This window comes from Triticum aestivum, chromosome 1A (genome assembly GCF_018294505.1).
Source record: "Triticum aestivum cultivar Chinese Spring chromosome 1A, IWGSC CS RefSeq v2.1, whole genome shotgun sequence".
Lineage (NCBI taxonomy): Eukaryota > Viridiplantae > Streptophyta > Magnoliopsida > Poales > Poaceae > Triticum > Triticum aestivum.
In genome coordinates this window covers 258330977-258349431 of record NC_057794.1, presented here as the reverse complement: position 1 = coordinate 258349431, position 18455 = coordinate 258330977, and positions in this window count along the sequence as shown.

The window sequence follows — 18455 nt, the reverse complement described above, 5'->3', positions numbered from 1 at the left end:
GTAGAAAGTTTGGGGCACTCTTTGAAGTTCTTTGTGTTGAATAGATGAATCTGAGATTGTGTGACGCATATCGTATAATCAAACCCACGGATACTTGTGGTGACATTGAAGTATCTAGGTGACATTAGGTTTTGTTTGATGTGTGTCTTAAGGTGTTATTTTAGTACGAACTCTAGGCTATTTGTGACACTTATAGGAATAGCCCAATAGATCGATCAGAAAGAATAACTTTGAGGTTGTTTCGTACCCTTCAATATTCGTTTATTCTCCACTCTTAGTGACTTTGGAGTGACTCTTTGTTTCACACTGAGGGATTGTTATATGATCTAATTATGTTATCATTGTTGAGAGAACTTGCACTAGTGAAAGTATGAACCCTAGGCCTTGTTTCCAAGCATTGCAATACCTTTTCGCTCACTTTTATCATTAGTTACTTTGTTGTTTTTATATTTTCATATTACAAAAACCTATATCTACCATCCATATTGCACTCGTATCAGCATCTCTTCGCCAAACTAGTGCACCTATACAATTTACCATTGCATTGGGTGTTTTGGGGACACAAGAGACTCTTTGTTATTTGGTTGCAGGGTTGTTTGAGAGAGACCATATTCATCCTACGCCTCCCACAGATTGATATACCTTATGTCATCCACTTGAGGGAAATTTTCTACTGTCCTACAAAACTCTGTGCTTGGAGGCCCAACATGAGTCTACAAGAAGATGGTTGCGTAGTAGACATCAACAAGCCAAGCAATTGTTTCATACTTTTGATGTTCTCAACCTTTTTGAACTATCACGCAATACATGAGTGTGAGCCATGGACATAGCACTATAAGTGGAATAGGATATGGTGGTTGTGGAGAAGACAGAAAGAAGGAGATAGTCTCACATCAACTAGGCGTATCAATGGTCTATGCAGATGCCCATCAATATATATCAATGTGAGTGAGCAGGGATTGCCATGCAATGGATGCACTAGAGATATAAGTGTATGAAAGCTCAAAAATAAATTAAGTGGGTGTGCATCCAACTCGCTTGATCATGAAGACCTAGGGCAATTCATTGGAATATACAAGCCAAGTCCTATAATGAAAATTTCCAACTAGTATATGAAAGTGACAACATATGAGACTCTCTATCATGAAGATCATGATGCTACTTTGAAGAAAAAGTGTGGAAAAAGGATAGTAACATTGCCCCTTCTCTCTTTTCTATCATTTTTTCTCCTTTTTCTCTATTTTTATTGGTGGGCTTCTTGGCCTCTTTTATTTTTTGTAAAGTCCGGAGGCTCATCCCAACTTGTGAGGGAATCATAGCTTCCATCATCCTTTCCTCACATGGGACAATGCTCTAATAATGATGATCATCACACTTTTATTTACTTACAACTCAAGAATTACAATTTGATATTTAGAGAAAAATATGACTCTATATGAATGCCTCCAGCGGTGTACCGGGGTGTGCAATGACTCAAGAGTGACATGTATGAAAATTATGAACGATGGCTTTTCCACAAATACTATGTCAACTACATGATCATGCAAAGAAGTATTTCTACAATCCACAATTACTCACTATCATGACTCTAATATCACCATCCTCATATATCAAAACAATCATAAGGAATCAAACTTCTCATAGTATTTAATGCACTTTATATGAAAGTTTTTATTATATCCCTCTTGGATGCGTATCATATTAGGACTAAATTCATAACCAAAGCAAATTACCATGCTGTTTAAAGAGACTCTGAAAATAATATAAGTGAAGCATGAGAGTCCAATAATTTCTACAAAATAAAACCACCGTTGTGCTCTAAAAAGATATAAGTGAAGCACTAGAGCAAAATTGCCTAGCTGAAAAGATATAAGTGAAGCACATAGAGTATTCTGATAAATCACGATTCATGCGTGTCCCTCTCAAAAGGTGTGTACATCAAGAATTATTGTGGCAAACTAAAAATCAAAGACTCATATCATACAAGACACTCCAAGAAAAACACATAACATGTGGTGAATAAAAATATAGCCTCAAGTAAAGTTACCGATAAACGAAGACAAAAGAGGGGATGCCTTCCGGGGAATCCCCATGCTTAGGCTCTCGGTTGTCCTTGAATATTACCTTGGGTTCCTTGGGAATACGCAAGCTTAGGCTCTTGCCACTCCTTATTCCATAGTCCATCAAATCTTTACCCAAAACTTGAAAACTTCACAACACAAAACTCAACAAAAAACTCATGAGATCCGTTAGTATAGGAAAATAAAATCACCACTTTTGGTACTATTGTGAACTCATTCTTTATTTAAATTGGTGTAATATCTACTCTATTCCAACTTCTCCATAGTTCATACCCCCCGCGCCCCGATACTACCCATAGATTCATCAAAATAAGCAAACAACACAAAGAAAACAGAATCTGTCAAAAACAGAAAAATCTATAGTAATCTGTAACTCTCGAATACTTTTGTAACTCAAAAAATTCTGAAAACTTAGGAAAACCTAGGAAATTTGTATATTAATCTTATTCAAAAAGAATTAGTATTTTACCATGCTTCTGTTAAAAATGAGAATTATTTTCCTGGGTGCGAAAGTTTCTGTTTTTCAGCAAGATCAAATCAACTATCACCGTAAGCCATCCCAAAGGTCTTACTTGGCACAAACACTAATTAAAATACATCTAACCAGCAGCTAGATAAATTATTTATTCAAAAATAGGAACTAATAATATTGGGTTGTCTCCCAACAAGCACTTTTACTTAAAGCCTTTTACCTAGGCATTGAGATTCCAATGAAGCTCACATGAAAGATAACAATTGAAACACGAAGAGAGCATCTTGTAGCAAGTAAAAAACACATCTAAGTCTAACATACTTCCTATGCATAGGCATCATATAGGAAAACAAATTATCAAGACAAGCAAAACTAGCATATGCAAGGGAGAAGAAAGAAACCATAGCAATCTCAACATAACGATAGGTAATTTAGTAACATGAAAATTTCTACAACCATATTTTCCTCTCCCATAATAATTACATGTAGGATCATAATCAAATTAAAAAATATAGCTATCACATAACATATTCTATAGATGATCCACATGCATGCAAAGTTGACACTCTTCCAAAATAGTGGGATTAACATTAACTAAAGTCATGACCTCTCCAAACCCACTTTTATCAAAAAATTCATGAGATTGATCATACTCCGAAGTAGTGGGATCATTATTACCTAGAGTTGACACTCTTCCAAACCCACTTTCAATATTATTGCAAACATATTCATCATTAGGCTTAACTAAATTTTCAAGCTCGTAGGAAGAATCACCCCAATCATGATCATTACAATAACTAGTGGACATAGCAAAATTAGCATCCCCAAGCTTAGGGTTTTGCATATTATTAGCACAATTGACATTTATAATAACATCATTGCAATCATGCTTTTCATTCAAGGAGCTATCGTGAATCACTTCGTAAATTTCTTCTTTTAGCACTTCATCACAAATTTCGGATTCACGAATTTGAAGCAAAACTTGATAAAGATCATCTAGTGCACACAATTCACCAGCAATTGGTTCATCATAATTGGATCTCTTAAAAAGATTAGCAAGTGGACGAGGATCCATAAACCCTTTGCTTTTGATTTTCAATAAACACACAATTATACCAAGCAAATGAGAAAACAAACCAAGTAAGACATAAGGGCAAACGAAAAGGTGAAAGAAGGCGAATAAAAAGGCAAACATTTTCGAAAATCATTTTAGAAGTGGGGAGAGGAAAACGAGAGGCGAATGGCGAATAATGTAATGAAATAGATGAGAGTTTATGATGTGTCTTGGTAGGCTTGGCGTTGATCTCCCCGGCAACGGCGCTAGATATTGTTTCTGCTACTTCTTGAGCTTGTGTTGGTTTTTCCCTTGAAGAGGAAAGGGTGATGCATCACAGTAGAGATAAGTATTTCCCTCAGTTAAGAACCAAGGTATCAATCCAGTAGGAGAAAAGCGCAAGTCCCCAATAGATGCACCTGCACAAACAATCAAACACTTGCACCGTACGCGATAAAGGGGTTGTCAATTCCTTCACGACCACTTGCAAAGGTGAGATCTGATAGAGATAAATAAAACTAAACAAAAGATAAAATATTTCTGGGTTTTTTGGTTTATAGATATGAAATAAAAGATTGCAAGAATAGTAAATCGGAAACTAATATTATGGAAAATAGACCGGGGGCCATAGGTTTCACTAGAGGGTTATCTCTTGAAGGCAAATAATACGGTGGGTGAACAAATTACTGTTGAGCAATTGATCCAAGGCAATGATTATGCAATATAGGCATCACGTCCGTGTCAAGTAGACCGACTCCTGCCTGCATCTACTACTATTACTCCACACATCGACTGACTCCTGCCTGCATCTAGAGTATTAAGTTCATAAAGAACAGAGTAACACTTTAAGTAAGATGACATGATGTAGAGGAATAAACTCAAGCAATATGATGTAAACCCCATATTTTTATCCTCGATGGCAACAATACAATACGTGCCTCGCTACCCCTACTTTGTCACTAGGTGAGGACACCACAAGATTGAACCCAAAGCTAAGCACCTCTCCCATTGCAAGAAAAATCAATCTAGTTGGCCAAACCAAACCCATAATCCGAAGAGAAATACAAATATATCAAATAATGCATATAAGAATTCCAAGAAGATTCAAATAATATTCATAGATAAGCTGATCATAAATCCATAATTCATCGGATCTCGACAAACACACCGCAAAAGAAGATTGCATCGGATAGATCTCCAAGAACATCGAGGATAACTTGGTATTGAGAATCAAAGAGAGATAGAAGAAGCCATCTAGATACTAGCTATGGACCTGTAGGTGTTGGGTTTCGTAGTAATTTCAAAAAAATTCCTACGCACACGCAAGATCATGGTGATGCATAGCAATGAGAGGGGGGAGTGTGATCTACGTACCCCTGTAGATCGACAACGGAAGCGTTAGCACAACGTGGTTGATGTAGTCGTACGTCTTCACGGCCCGACCGATCAAGCACCAAAACTACGGCACCTCCGAGTTTTAGCACACGTTCAGCTCGATGACGATCCCTGGACTCCGATCCAGCAAAGTGTCGGGGAAAAGTTCCGTCAGCACGACGGCTTGGTGACGATCTTGATGTTCTACTGTCGCAGGGCTTCGCCTAAGCACCACTACAATATTATCGAGGACTATGGTGGAAGGGGGCACTGCACACAGCTAAGAATATGATCACGTGGATCAACTTGTGTGTCAAGGGGTGCCCCCTGCCCCCGTATATAAAGGATCAAGGGGAGGAGGCCGGCCGGCCCTCTATGGCGCGCCAAGGAGGAGTCTCCTACTAGGAGGGGGAAAGAAGTGGGGAGGGAGAGGGAAAGGGGGGGGTGCCGCCCCCCTCTCCTAGTCCAATTCGGACCAGGGGGAGGAGGCACAGGGCCCACCTCTGGCTGCCCCTCTCTCTCTCCACTAAGGCCCATATGGCCCATTACTTCTCCCGGGGGGGGGGGGGGTTCCGGTAACCCTCCGGCTCTCCGGTTTTCTCCGAAATCACCCGGAACACTTCCGGTGTCCGAATATAGCCGTCCAATATATCAATCTTTGTGTCTCGACCATTTCGGGACTCCTCGTCATGTCCGTGATCACATCCGGGACTCCGAACTAACTTCGGTACATCAAAACTCATAAACTCATAATATAACTGTCATCGAAACCTTAAGCGTGCGGACCCTACGGGTTCGAGAACAATGTAGACATGACCGAGACACGTCTCCGGTCAATAACCAATAGCGGAACCTAGATGCTCATATTGGCTCCTACATATTCTACAAAGATCTTTATCGGTCAGACCGCATAACAACATACGTTGTTCCCTTTGTCATCGGTATGTTACTTGCCCGAGATTCGATCGTCGGTATCTCAATACCTAGTTCAATCTCGTTATCGGCAAGTCTCTTTACTTGTTCCGTAATACATCATCTCGCAACTAACTCATTAGTTGCAATGCTTGCAAGGCTTATGTGATGTGCATTACCGAGAGGGCCCAGAGATACCTCTCCGACAATCGGAGTGACAAATCCTAATCTCGAAATACGCCAACCCAACATGTACCTTTGGATATACCTGTAGAGCACCTTTATAATCACCCATTTACGTTGTGACGTTTGGTAGCACACAAAGTGTTCCTCCGGCAAACGGGAGTTGCATAATATCATAGTCATAGGAACATGTATAAGTCATGAAGAAAGCAATAGCAACATACTAAACGATCAGGTGCTAAGCTAATGGAATGGGTCATGTGAATCAGATCATTCACCTAATGATGTGATCCCGTTAATCAAATAACAACTCCTTGTTCATGGTTAGGAAACATAACCATCTTTGATTAACGAGCTAGTCAAGTAGAGGCATACTAGTGACACTCTGTTTGTCTATGTATTCACACATGTATTATGTTTCCGGTTAATACAATTCTAGCATGAATAATAAACATTTATCGTGATATAAGGAAATAAATAATAACTTTATTATTGCCTCTAGGGCATATTTCCTTCAGTAGGTCTGTGGTAAACTACTCATGCTTCATCAGAAGGGAAATAGGGTTGATGTAGATGACCTCTGTGATCGAATCCCCTCTGGCAGGATGCCAGAAAAAGCCCCAAGATGGGAACTCACAGGAACAGAAGGTTGTGGCGGTGGAAAAGTGTTTTCGTGGATGTTTCTGAACGTAGAGCCTATCACACCCGATCATCACGTGGTGTCTCAGCACGAAGAACTTTCGCAATGGTGCATACTCAGGGAGAACATTTCTTGATAATTAGTGAGAGATCATCTTATAATGCTACCGTCAATCAAAGCAAGATAAGATGCATAAAAGATAAACATCACATGCAATCTATATAAGTGATATGATATGGCCATCATCATCTTGTGCTTGTGATCTCCATCTTCGAAGCACCGTCGTGATCACCAACGTCACTGGCGCGACACCTTGATCTCCATCGTAGCATCGTTGTCGTCTCGCCAATCTTATGCTTCCATGACTATCGCTACCGCTTAGTGATAAAGTAAAGCATTACATCGTGATTGCATTGCATACAATAAAGCGACAACCATATGGCTCCTGCCAGTTGCCGATAACTCGGTTACAAAACATGATCATCTCATACAATAAAATTTAGCATCATGTCTTGACCATATCACATCACAACATGCCCTGCAAAAACAAGTTAGACGTCCTCTACTTTGTTGTTGCAAGTTTTACGTGGCTGCTACGGGCTTAAGCAAGAACCAATCTTACCTACACATCAAAACCACAACGATAGTTTGTCAAGTTGGTGCTATTTTAACCTTCACAAGGACCGGGCGTAGCCACACTCGGTTCAACTAAAGTTGGAGAAACTATCACCTGCAAGCCACCTGTGTGCAAAGCACGTCGGGAGAACCGGTCTCGCGTAAGCGTACGCGTAATGTCGGTCCGGGCCGCTTCGTCCAACAATACCGCCGAACCAAAGTATGACATGCTGGTAAGCAGTATGACTTATATCGCCCACAACTCACTTGTGTTCTACTCGTGCATATAACATCAACATATAAAACCTAGGCTCGGATGCCACTGTTGGGTTTCGTAGTAATTTCAAAAAAATTCCTACGCACACGCAAGATCATGGTGATGCATAGCAATGAGAGGGGGGAGTGTGATCTACGTACCCTTGTAGATCGACAACGGAAGCGTTAGCACAACGTGGTTGATGTAGTCGTACGTCTTCACGGCCCGACCGATCAAGCACCGAAACTACGGCACCTCCAAGTTTTAGCACACGTTCAGCTCGATGACGATCCCCGGACTCTGATCTAGCAAAGTGTCGGGGAAAAGTTCCGTCAGCACGACGGCGTGGTGACGATCTTGATGTTCTACTGTCGCAGGGCTTCGCCTAAGCACCGCTACAATATTATCGAGGACTATGGTGGAAGGGGGCACCGCACACGGCTAAGAATATGATCACGTGGATCAACTTGTGTGTCAAGGGGTGCCCCCTGCCCCCGTATATAAAGGATCAAGGGGAGGAGGCCCGCCGGACCTCTATGGCGCGCCAAGGAGGAGTCCTCCTCCTAGTAGGAGTAGGAGTCCTACTAGGAGGGGGAAAGAAGTGGGGAGGGAGAGGGAAAGGGGTGCCTCCCCCCTCTCCTAGTCCAATTCGGACCAGGGAGGAGGAGGCGCGCAGCCCACCTCTGGCTGCCCCTCTCTCTCTCCACTAAGGCCCATATGGCCCATTACTTCTCCCGGGGGGTTCCGGTAACCCTCCGGCTCTCCGGTTTTCTCCGAAATCACCCGGAACACTTCCGGTGTCCGAATATAGCTGTCCAATATATCAATCTTTATGTCTCGACCATTTCGAGACTCCTCGTCATGTCCGTGATCACATCCGGGACTCCGAACTAACTTCGGTACATCAAAACTCATAAACTCATAATATAACTGTCATCGAAACCTTAAGCGTGCGGACCCTACGGGTTCGAGAACAATGTAGACATGACCGAGACACGTCTCCGGTCAATAACCAATAGCGGAACCTAGATGCTCATATTGGCTCCTACATATTCTACGAAGATCTTTATCGGTCAGACCTCATAACAACAGACATTGTTCCCTTTGTCATCGGTATGTTACTTGCCCGAGATTCGATCGTCGGTATCTCAATACCTAGTTCAATCTCGTTACCGGCAAGTCTCTTTACTCGTTCTGTAATACATCATCTCGCAACTAACTCATTAGTTGCAATGCTTGCAAGGCTTATGTGACGTGCATTACCGAGAGGGCCCAGAGATACCTCTCCGACAATCGGAGTGACAAATCCTAATCTCGAAATACGCCAACCCAACATGTACCTTTGGAGACACCTGTAGAGCACCTTTATAATCACCCATTTACGTTGTGACGTTTGGTAGCACACAAAGTGTTCCTCCGGTAAACGGGAGTTGCATAATATCATAGTCATAGGAACATGTATAAGTCATGAAGAAAGCAATAGAAACATACTAAACGATCAGGTGCTAAGCTAATGGAAAGGGTCATGTCAATCAGATCATTCACCTAATGATGTGATCCCGTTAATCAAATAACAACTCCTTGTTCATGGTTAGGAAATATAACCATCTTTGATTAACGAGCTAGTCAAGTAGAGGCATACTAGTGACACTCTGTTTGTCTATGTATTCACACATGTATTATGTTTCCGGTTAATACAATTCTAGCATGAATAATAAACATTTATCATGATATAAGGAAATAAATAATAACTTTATTATTGCCTCTAGGGCATATTTCCTTCAGTCTCCCACTTGCACTAGAGTCAATAATCTAGATTACACAGTAATGATTCTAACACCCATGGAGCCTTGGTGCTGATCATGTTTTGCTCGTGGAAGAGGCTTAGTCAACGGGTCTGCAACATTCAGATCCGTATGTATCTTGCAAATCTCTATGTCTCCCACCTGGACTAGATCCCGGATGGAATTGAAGCGTCTCTTGATGTGCTTGGTTCTCTTGTGAAATCTGGATTCCTTTGCCAAGGCAATTGTACCAGTATTGTCACAAAAGATTTTCATTGGACCCGATGCACTAGGTATGACACCTAGATCGGATATGAACTCCTTCATCCAGACTCCTTCATTTGCTGCTTCCGAAGCAGCTATGTACTCCGCTTCACATGTAGATCCCGCTACAACGCTTTGTTTAGAACTGCACCAACTGACAGCTCCACCGTTTAATGTAAACACGTATCCGGTTTGCGATTTAGAATCGTCCGGATCAGTGTCAAAGCTTGCATCAACGTAACCTTTTACGATGAGCTCTTTGTCACCTCCATATATGAGAAACATATCCTTAGTCCTTTTCAGGTATTTCAGGATGTTCTTGACCGCTGTCCAGTGATCCACTCCTGGATCACTTTGGTACCTCCCTGCTAGACTTATGGCAAGGCACACATCAGGTCTGGTACACAGCATTGCATACATGATAGAGCCTATGGCTGAAGCATAGGAACATCTTTCATTTTCTCTCTATCTTCTGCAGTGGTCGGGCATTGAGTCTTACTCAACTTCACACCTTGTAACACAGGCAAGAACCCTTTCTTTGCTTGATCCATTTTGAACTTCTTCAAAACTTTGTCAAGGTATGTGCTTTGTGAAAGTCCAATTAAGCGTCTTGATCTATCTCTATAGATCTTAATGCCTAATATGTAAGCAGCTTCACCGAGGTCTTTCATCGAAAAACTCTTATTCAAGTATCCCTTTATGCTATCCAGAAATTCTATATCATTTCCAATTAGTAATATGTCATCCACATATAATATTAGAAATGCTACAGAGCTCCCACTCACTTTCTTGTAAATACAGGCTTCTCCAAAAGTCTGTATAAACCCAAATGCTTTGATCACACTATCAAAGCGTTTATTCCAACTCCGAGAGGCTTGCACCAGTCCATAAATGGATCGCTGGAGCTTGCACACTTTGTTAGCTCCCTTTGGATCGACAAAACCTTCTGGTTGCATCATATACAACTCTTCTTCCAGAAATCCATTCAGGAATGCAGTTTTGACATCCATCTGCCAAATTTCATAATCATAAAATGCGGCAATTGCTAACATGATTCGGACAGACTTAAGCATCGCTATGGGTGAGAAGGTCTCATCATAGTCAATCCCTTGAACTTGCCGAAAACCTTTTGCGACAAGTCGAGCTTTGTAGACAGTAATATTACCGTCAGCGTCAGTCTTCTTCTTGAAGATCCATTTATTCTCAATTGCTTGCCGATCATCGGGCAAGTCAACCAAAGTCCATACTTTGTTCTCATACATGGATCCCATCTCAGACTTCATGGCTTCAAGCCATTTTGCGGAATCTGGGCTCACCATCGCCTCTTCATAGTTCGTAGGCTCATCATGATCTAGTAGCATGACTTCCAGAACAGGATTACCGTACCACTCTGGCGCGGATCTTACTCTGGTTGATCTACGAGGTTCAGTAGTATCTTGTTCTGAAATTTCATGATCATCATCATTAGCTTCCTCACTAACTGGTGTAGGTGTTACAGAAACAGTTTTCTGTGATGCACTACTTTCCAATAAGGGAGCAGGTACAGTTACCTCGTCAGGTTCTACTTTCTTCCCACTCACTTCTTTCGAGAGAAACTCCTTCTCCAGAAAGTTTCCGAATTTAGCAATAAAAGTCTTGCCTTCGGATCTGTGATAGAAGGTGTATCCAATAGTCTCCTTTGGATATCCTGTGAAGACACATTTCTCCGATTTGGGTTCGAGCTTATCAGGTTGAAGCTTTTTCACATAAGCATCGCAGCCCCAAACTTTCAGAAACGACAACTTTGGTTTCTTGCCAAACCACAGTTCATAAGGCGTCGTCTCAACAGATTTTGATGGTGCCCTATTTAACGTGAATGCGGCTGTCTCTAGAGCGTATCCCCAAAATGATAGCGGTAAATCAGTAAGAGACATCATAGATCGCACCATATCTAGTAAAGTACGATTACGACGTTCGGACACACCATTACGCTGTGGTGTTCCGGGTGGCGTGAGTTGCGAAACTATTCCACAATTTTTCAAATGTACACCAAACTCGTAACTCAAATATTCTCCTCCACGATCAGATCGTAGAAACTTTATTTTCTTGTTACGATGATTTTCAACTTCACTCTGAAATTCTTTGAACTTTTCAAACGTTTCAGACTTATGTTTCATTAAGTAGATATACCCATATCTGCTTAAGTCATCTGTGAAGGTGAGAAAATAACGATATCCGCCACGAGCTTCAATATTCATCGGACCACATACATCTGTATGTATGATTTCCAACAAATCTGTTGCTCTCTCCATAGTACCGGAGAACGGTGTTTTAGTCATCTTGCCCATGAGGCACGGTTCGCAAGTACCAAGTGATTCATAATCAAGTGGTTCCAAAAGTCCATCAGTATGGAGTTTCTTCATGCGCTTTACACCGATATGACCTAAACGGCAGTGCCACAAATAAGTTGCACTATCATTATCAACTCTGCATCTTTTGGCTTCAACACTATGAATATGTGTGTCACTACTATCGAGATTCAATAAAAATAGACCACTCTTTAAGGGTGCATGACCATAAAAGATATTACTCATATAAATAGAACAACCATTATTCTCAGATTTAAATGAATAACCGTCTCGCATCAAACAAGATCCAGATATAATGTTCATGCTTAACGCTGGCACCAAATAACAATTATTTAGGTCTAATATTAATCCCGAAGGTAGATGTAGAGGTAGCGTGCCGACTGCGATCACATCGACTTTGGAACCGTTTCCCACGCGCATCGTCACCTCGTCCTTAGCCAATCTTCGCTTAATCCGTAGTCCCTGTTTCGAGTTGCAAATATTAGCAACAGAACCAGTATCAAATACCCAGGTGCTACTGCGAGCATTAGTAAGGTACACATCAATAACATGTATATCACATATACCTTTGTTCACCTTGCCATCCTTCTTATCCGCCAAATACTTGGGGCAGTTCCGCTTCCAGTGACCAGTCTGCTTGCAGTAGAAGCACTCAGTTTCAGGCTTAGGTCCAGGTTTGGGTTTCTTCTCTTGAGTAGCAACTTGCTTGCTGTTCTTTTTGAAGTTCCCCTTCTTCTTCCCTTTGCCCTTTTTCTTGAAACTAGTGGTCTTGTTGACCATCAACACTTGATGCTCCTTCTTGATTTCTACCTCCGCAGCTTTCAGCATTGCGAAGAGCTCGGGAATAGTCTTATTCATCCCTTGCATATTATAGTTCATCACGAAGCTCTTGTAGCTTGGTGGCAGTGATTGGAGAGTTCTATCAATGACGCAATCATCTGGAAGATTAACTCCCAATTGAATCAAGTGATTATTATACCCAGACATTTTGAGTATATGCTCACTGACAAAACTGTTCTCCTCCATCTTGCAGCTATAGAACTTATTGGAGACTTCATATCTCTCAATCCGGGCATTTGCTTGAAATATTAACTTCAACTCCTGAAACATCTCATATGCTCCATGACGTTCAAAACGTCGTTGAAGTCCCGATTCTAAGCCGTAAAGCATGGCACACTGAACTATCGAGTAGTCATCAGCTTTGCTTTGCCAGATGTTCATAACATCTGGTGTTGCTCCAGCAGCAGGCCTGGCACCCAGCGGTGCTTCCAGGACGTAATTCTTCTGTGCAGCAATGAGGATAATCCTCAAGTTACGGACCTAGTCCGTGTAATTGCTACCATCATATTTCAACTTTGCTTTCTCAAGGAACGCATTAAAATTCAATGGAACAACAGCATGAGCCATCTATCTACAATCAAGCATAAACAAGCAAGATACTATCAGGTACTAAGTTTCATGATAAATTTAGGTTTAATTAATTTACTTAAAGAACTCCCACTTAGATAGACATCCCTCTAATCCTCTAAGTGATTACGTGATCCAAATCAACTAAACCATGTCCGATCATCACGTGAGATGGAGTAGTTTCATTGGTGAACATCACTATGTTGATCATATCTACTATATGATTCACGCTCGACCTTTCGGTCTCCGTGTTCCAAGGCCATATCTGTATATGCTTGGCTCGTCAAGTATAACCTGAGTATTCCGCGTGTGCAACTGTTTTGCACCCGTTGTATTTGGACGTAGAGCCTATCACACCCGATCATCACGTGGTGTCTCAGCACGAAGAACTTTCACAACTGTGCATACTCAGGGAGAACATTTCTTGATAATTAGTGAGAGATCATCTTATAATGCTACCGTCAATCAAAGCAAGATAAGATGCATAAAAGATAAACATCACATGCAATCAATATAAGTGATATGATATGGCCATCATCATCTTGTGCTTGTGATCTCCATCTTCGAAGCACCGTCGTGATCACCAACGTCACTGGCGCGACACCTTGATCTCCATCGTAGCATCGTTGTCGTCTCGCCAATCTTATGCTTCCATGACTATCGCTACCGCTTAGTGATAAAGTAAAGCATTATAGCGCGATTTCATTGCATACAATAAAGCGACAACCATATGGCTCCTGCCAGTTGCCGATAACTCGGTTACAAAACATGATCATCTCATACAATAAAATTTAGCATCATGTCTTGACCATATCACATCACAACATGCCCTGCAAAAACAAGTTAGACGTCCTCTACTTTGTTGTTGCAAGTTTTACGTGGCTGCTACGGGCTTAAGCAAGAACCAATCTTACCTACACATCAAAACCACAACGATAGTTTGTCAAGTTGGTGCTATTTTAACCTTCACAAGGACCGGGCGTAGCCACACTCGGTTCAACTAAAGTTGGAGAAACTGTCACCCGCAAGCCACCTGTGTGCAAAGCACGTCGGGAGAACCGGTCTCGCGTAAGCGTACGCGTAATGTCGGTCCGGGCCGCTTCGTCCAACAATACCGCCGAACCAAAGTATGACATGCTGGTAAGCAGTATGACTTATATCGCCCACAACTCACTTGTGTTCTACTCGTGCATATAACATCAACATATAAAACCTAGGCTCGGATGCCACTGTTGGGTTTCGTAGTAATTTCAAAAAAATTCCTACGCACACGCAAGATCATGGTGATGCATAGGAATGAGAGGGGGGAGTGTGATCTACGTACCCTTGTAGATCGACAACGGAAGCGTTAGCACAACGTGGTTGATGTAGTCATACGTCTTCACGGCCCGACCGATCAAGCACCGAAACTACGACACCTCCAAGTTTTAGCACACGTTCAGCTCGATGACGATCCCCGGACTCCGATCCAGCAAAGTGTCGGGGAAAACTTCCGTCAGCACGACGGCGTGGTGACGATCTTGATGTTCTACTGTCGCAGGGCTTCGCCTAAGCACCGCTACAATATTATCGAGGACTATGGTGGAAGGGGGCACCACACACGGCTAAGAATATGATCACATGGATCAACTTGTGTGTCAAGGGGTGCCCCCTGCCCCCGTATATAAAGGATCAAGGGGAGGAGGCCGGCCGGCCCTCTATGGCGCGCCAAGGAGGAGTCCTCCTCCTAGTAGGAGTAGGACTCCTACTAGGAGGGGGAAAGAAGTGGGGAGGGATAGGGAAAGGGGGGGTGCCTCCCCCCTCTCCTAGTCCAATTCGGACCAGGGGGGAGGAGGCGCGCAGCCCACCTCTGGCTGCCCCTCTCTCTCCACTAAGGCCCATATGGCCCATTACTTCTCCCGGGGGGTTCCGGTAACCCTCCGGCTCTCCGGTTTTCTCCGAAATCACCCGGAACACTTCCGGTGTCCGAATATAGCCGTCCAATATATCAATCTTTATGTCTCGACCATTTCGAGACTCCTCGTCATGTCCGTGATCACATCCGGGACTCCGAACTAACTTCGGTACATCAAAACTCATAAACTCATAATATAACTGTCATCGAAACCTTAAGCGTGCGGACCCTACGGGTTCGAGAACAATGTAGACATGACCGAGACACGTCTCCGATCAATAACCAATAGCGGAACCTAGATGCTCATATTGGCTCCTACATATTCTACAAAGATCTTTATCGGTCAGACCACATAACAACATACGTTGTTCCCTTTGTCATCGGTATGTTACTTGCCCGAGATTCGATCGTCGGTATCTCAATACCTAGTTCAATCTCGTTATCGGCAAGTCTCTTTACTTGTTCCATAATACATCATCTTGCAACTAACTCATTAGTTGCAATGCTTGCAAGGCTTATGTGATGTGCATTACCGAGAGGGCCCAAAGATACCTCTCCGACAATCGGAGTGACAAATCCTAATCTCGAAATACGCCAACCCAACATGTACCTTTGGATACACCTATAGAGCACCTTTATAATCACCCATTTACGTTGTGACGTTTGGTAGCACACAAAGTGTTCCTACGGCAAACGGGAGTTGCACAATCTCATAGTCATAGGAACATGTATAAGTCATGAAGAAAGCAATAGCAACATACTAAACGATCAGGTGCTAAGCTAATGGAATGGGTCATGTGAATCAGATCATTCACCTAATGATGTGATCCCGTTAATCAAATAACAACTCCTTGTTCATGGTTAGGAAACATAACCATCTTTGATTAACGAGCTAGTCAAGTAGAGGCATACTAGTGACACTCTGTTTGTCTATGTATTCACACATGTATTATGTTTCCGGTTAATACAATTCTAGCATGAATAATAAACATTTATCATGATATAAGGAAATAAATAATAAATTTATTATTGCCTCTAGGGCATATTTCCTTCAGTAGGTCTGTGGTAAACTACTCATGCTTCATCGGAAGGGAAATAGGGTTGATGTAGATGACCTCTGTGATCGAATCCCCTCTGGCAGGATGCCAGAAAAAGCCCCAAGATGGGAACTCACAGGAACAGAAGGTTGTGGCGGTGGAAAAGTGTTTTCGTGGATGTTTCTGAGGGTTTTGGAATATATGTGAATATATAGGACGAAGATCTAGGTCAGGGAGTCACCGAGGGGCCCACAAGGTAGGGGCCCCCCCCTAGGGCGCTCCCTCCACCCTTGCTGTCGCCTCGTGGCTCTTCTGACTTGCACTCCAAGTCCCTTGGGTGTCTTCTAGTCCAAGAAAAATCATCATGAAAGTTTTATTTCGTTTGGACTCTGTTTGATATTCCTTTTCTGCGAAGCTAAAAACAAGGAAAAAACAAAAACTGACGCTAGGCTCTAGGTTAATAGGTTAGGCCCAAAAATAATATAAAATAACATAATAATGCATATAAAACATCCAAAACAGATAATATAATAGCATGGAACAATCAAAAACTATAGATACATTGGAGACGTATCAACACCCAGCGCATTTATCTCACACTCTTCCATAGGTTTAACTGCCACAATGTTTTTAAGCATGTCCATAGCTCTATCCGAATCTAGATCAACTAACTCATCAATCGAAGTGGCAACTTGATGACTATCCACCCCCAAAGTGACCCCAAGTCTATCAGCCCTATTAACTATATCATCTTCGGTGAAATGTAGAACTAAAAAAAACTTGTATTCACTAACATACCCGCAGTAGACTCGATGTCCCGTAGCTTGTCCGCCTGCATGGCGTGCCCCAGCTACAGATCATCAATGTTGGGTTGATGCAGACTCATCCGCCTATCACCAAATGTTGGGTCTAGGATCCATCCATAGGCCACCACCTCCTCCATGTTCTGTACCGTCGACCACCCACCAGACGGTGTTCCGAGCCATGCCATAGGCGCCCTATCTTTGCAACTTCCGGTAGCACCGAGGCCACCACAGGCTCCACGGTGGTCGTCACCATCGGTGACAACGGCGACATAGTTGTGGATCTCTCATGAGGCATGCGTGATGAAGCCGTCATAGATGAGGAAGGAGAGAGAGCTAAGGCCACCTGCCTTGGGCTCCGTCCCATGGTCACCAGCGAAGAAGACACCTGTCCCGCGCCCCTCGCGGTCTTGATCACATGGACCAGAGATAGCATGGGTACCTCCTTCTCCGTCGGGTCTCCTGTCTCCATCTAGTCCCGCCAGAGGTGACCTGGCACTGAGGCCACGCCAAAGGAACCAAAACGAAGCCCCACCATGGGCATCTAAGAAGGGGCCATCCCCTTACTCACTGGGGCCTCAAACAAATGACACGTCATGCCGGTGAAGGAAGGCTAATCCCCATGTTTATCATGGTCCATAAGATCCTTCCGTTGTCCATCACCTCCCTCTATGTTGTCATCATCGCCTTTGCCCTTATCGCTATCCTCCCGAAAATGTTGGGCAGGACCATGGTCCAGCCAAACCTACGCTCGAAGCCATTGATTCCTGGACATTGTTCCTATTGATTTGTGCATGGTTGATTAAACAAGTCATGGCGGGAAGAGTTTGCATGGTAAAGAATGCATGGCGCGAACCGTTGAAGGGAGTTGACGGGTGTGGTCATGCATGGGGAGAGTAGTTTACTCTAGGTTATGAGCCAAGCATCACTAAGCAAGCCTACTCAATTCTTATACAATAGGCAATATAATAGTCAGACTCCAAAGGGCATGGAAATGTTGTCTTCATGCATGTCAACACTGTTCACTATTTTTTTATTTGTTTGATATGCGTGATAACTCTCTCCCCAAGAGCAGCAATGAGTAGGCTAAGGTATCCGCTGCAATGACGAGAAGCCACACCCGCATTGATCTTCCTCACCGCACATCTCCTCCACCTTCCATTTATCCAGTCCATGGCAAACAATGTTTCTCACATAGTTCTTCTCCAACAAGAACTGTGCCAGTATCAAAGTCCAATGGTGTCAATAATACTTAATAGATAAGCAAAATTTCTCAAGATATTTCACAAATATTTTTGTTGTTGCGAAAAATGTCAACAAGTTGGTCCACC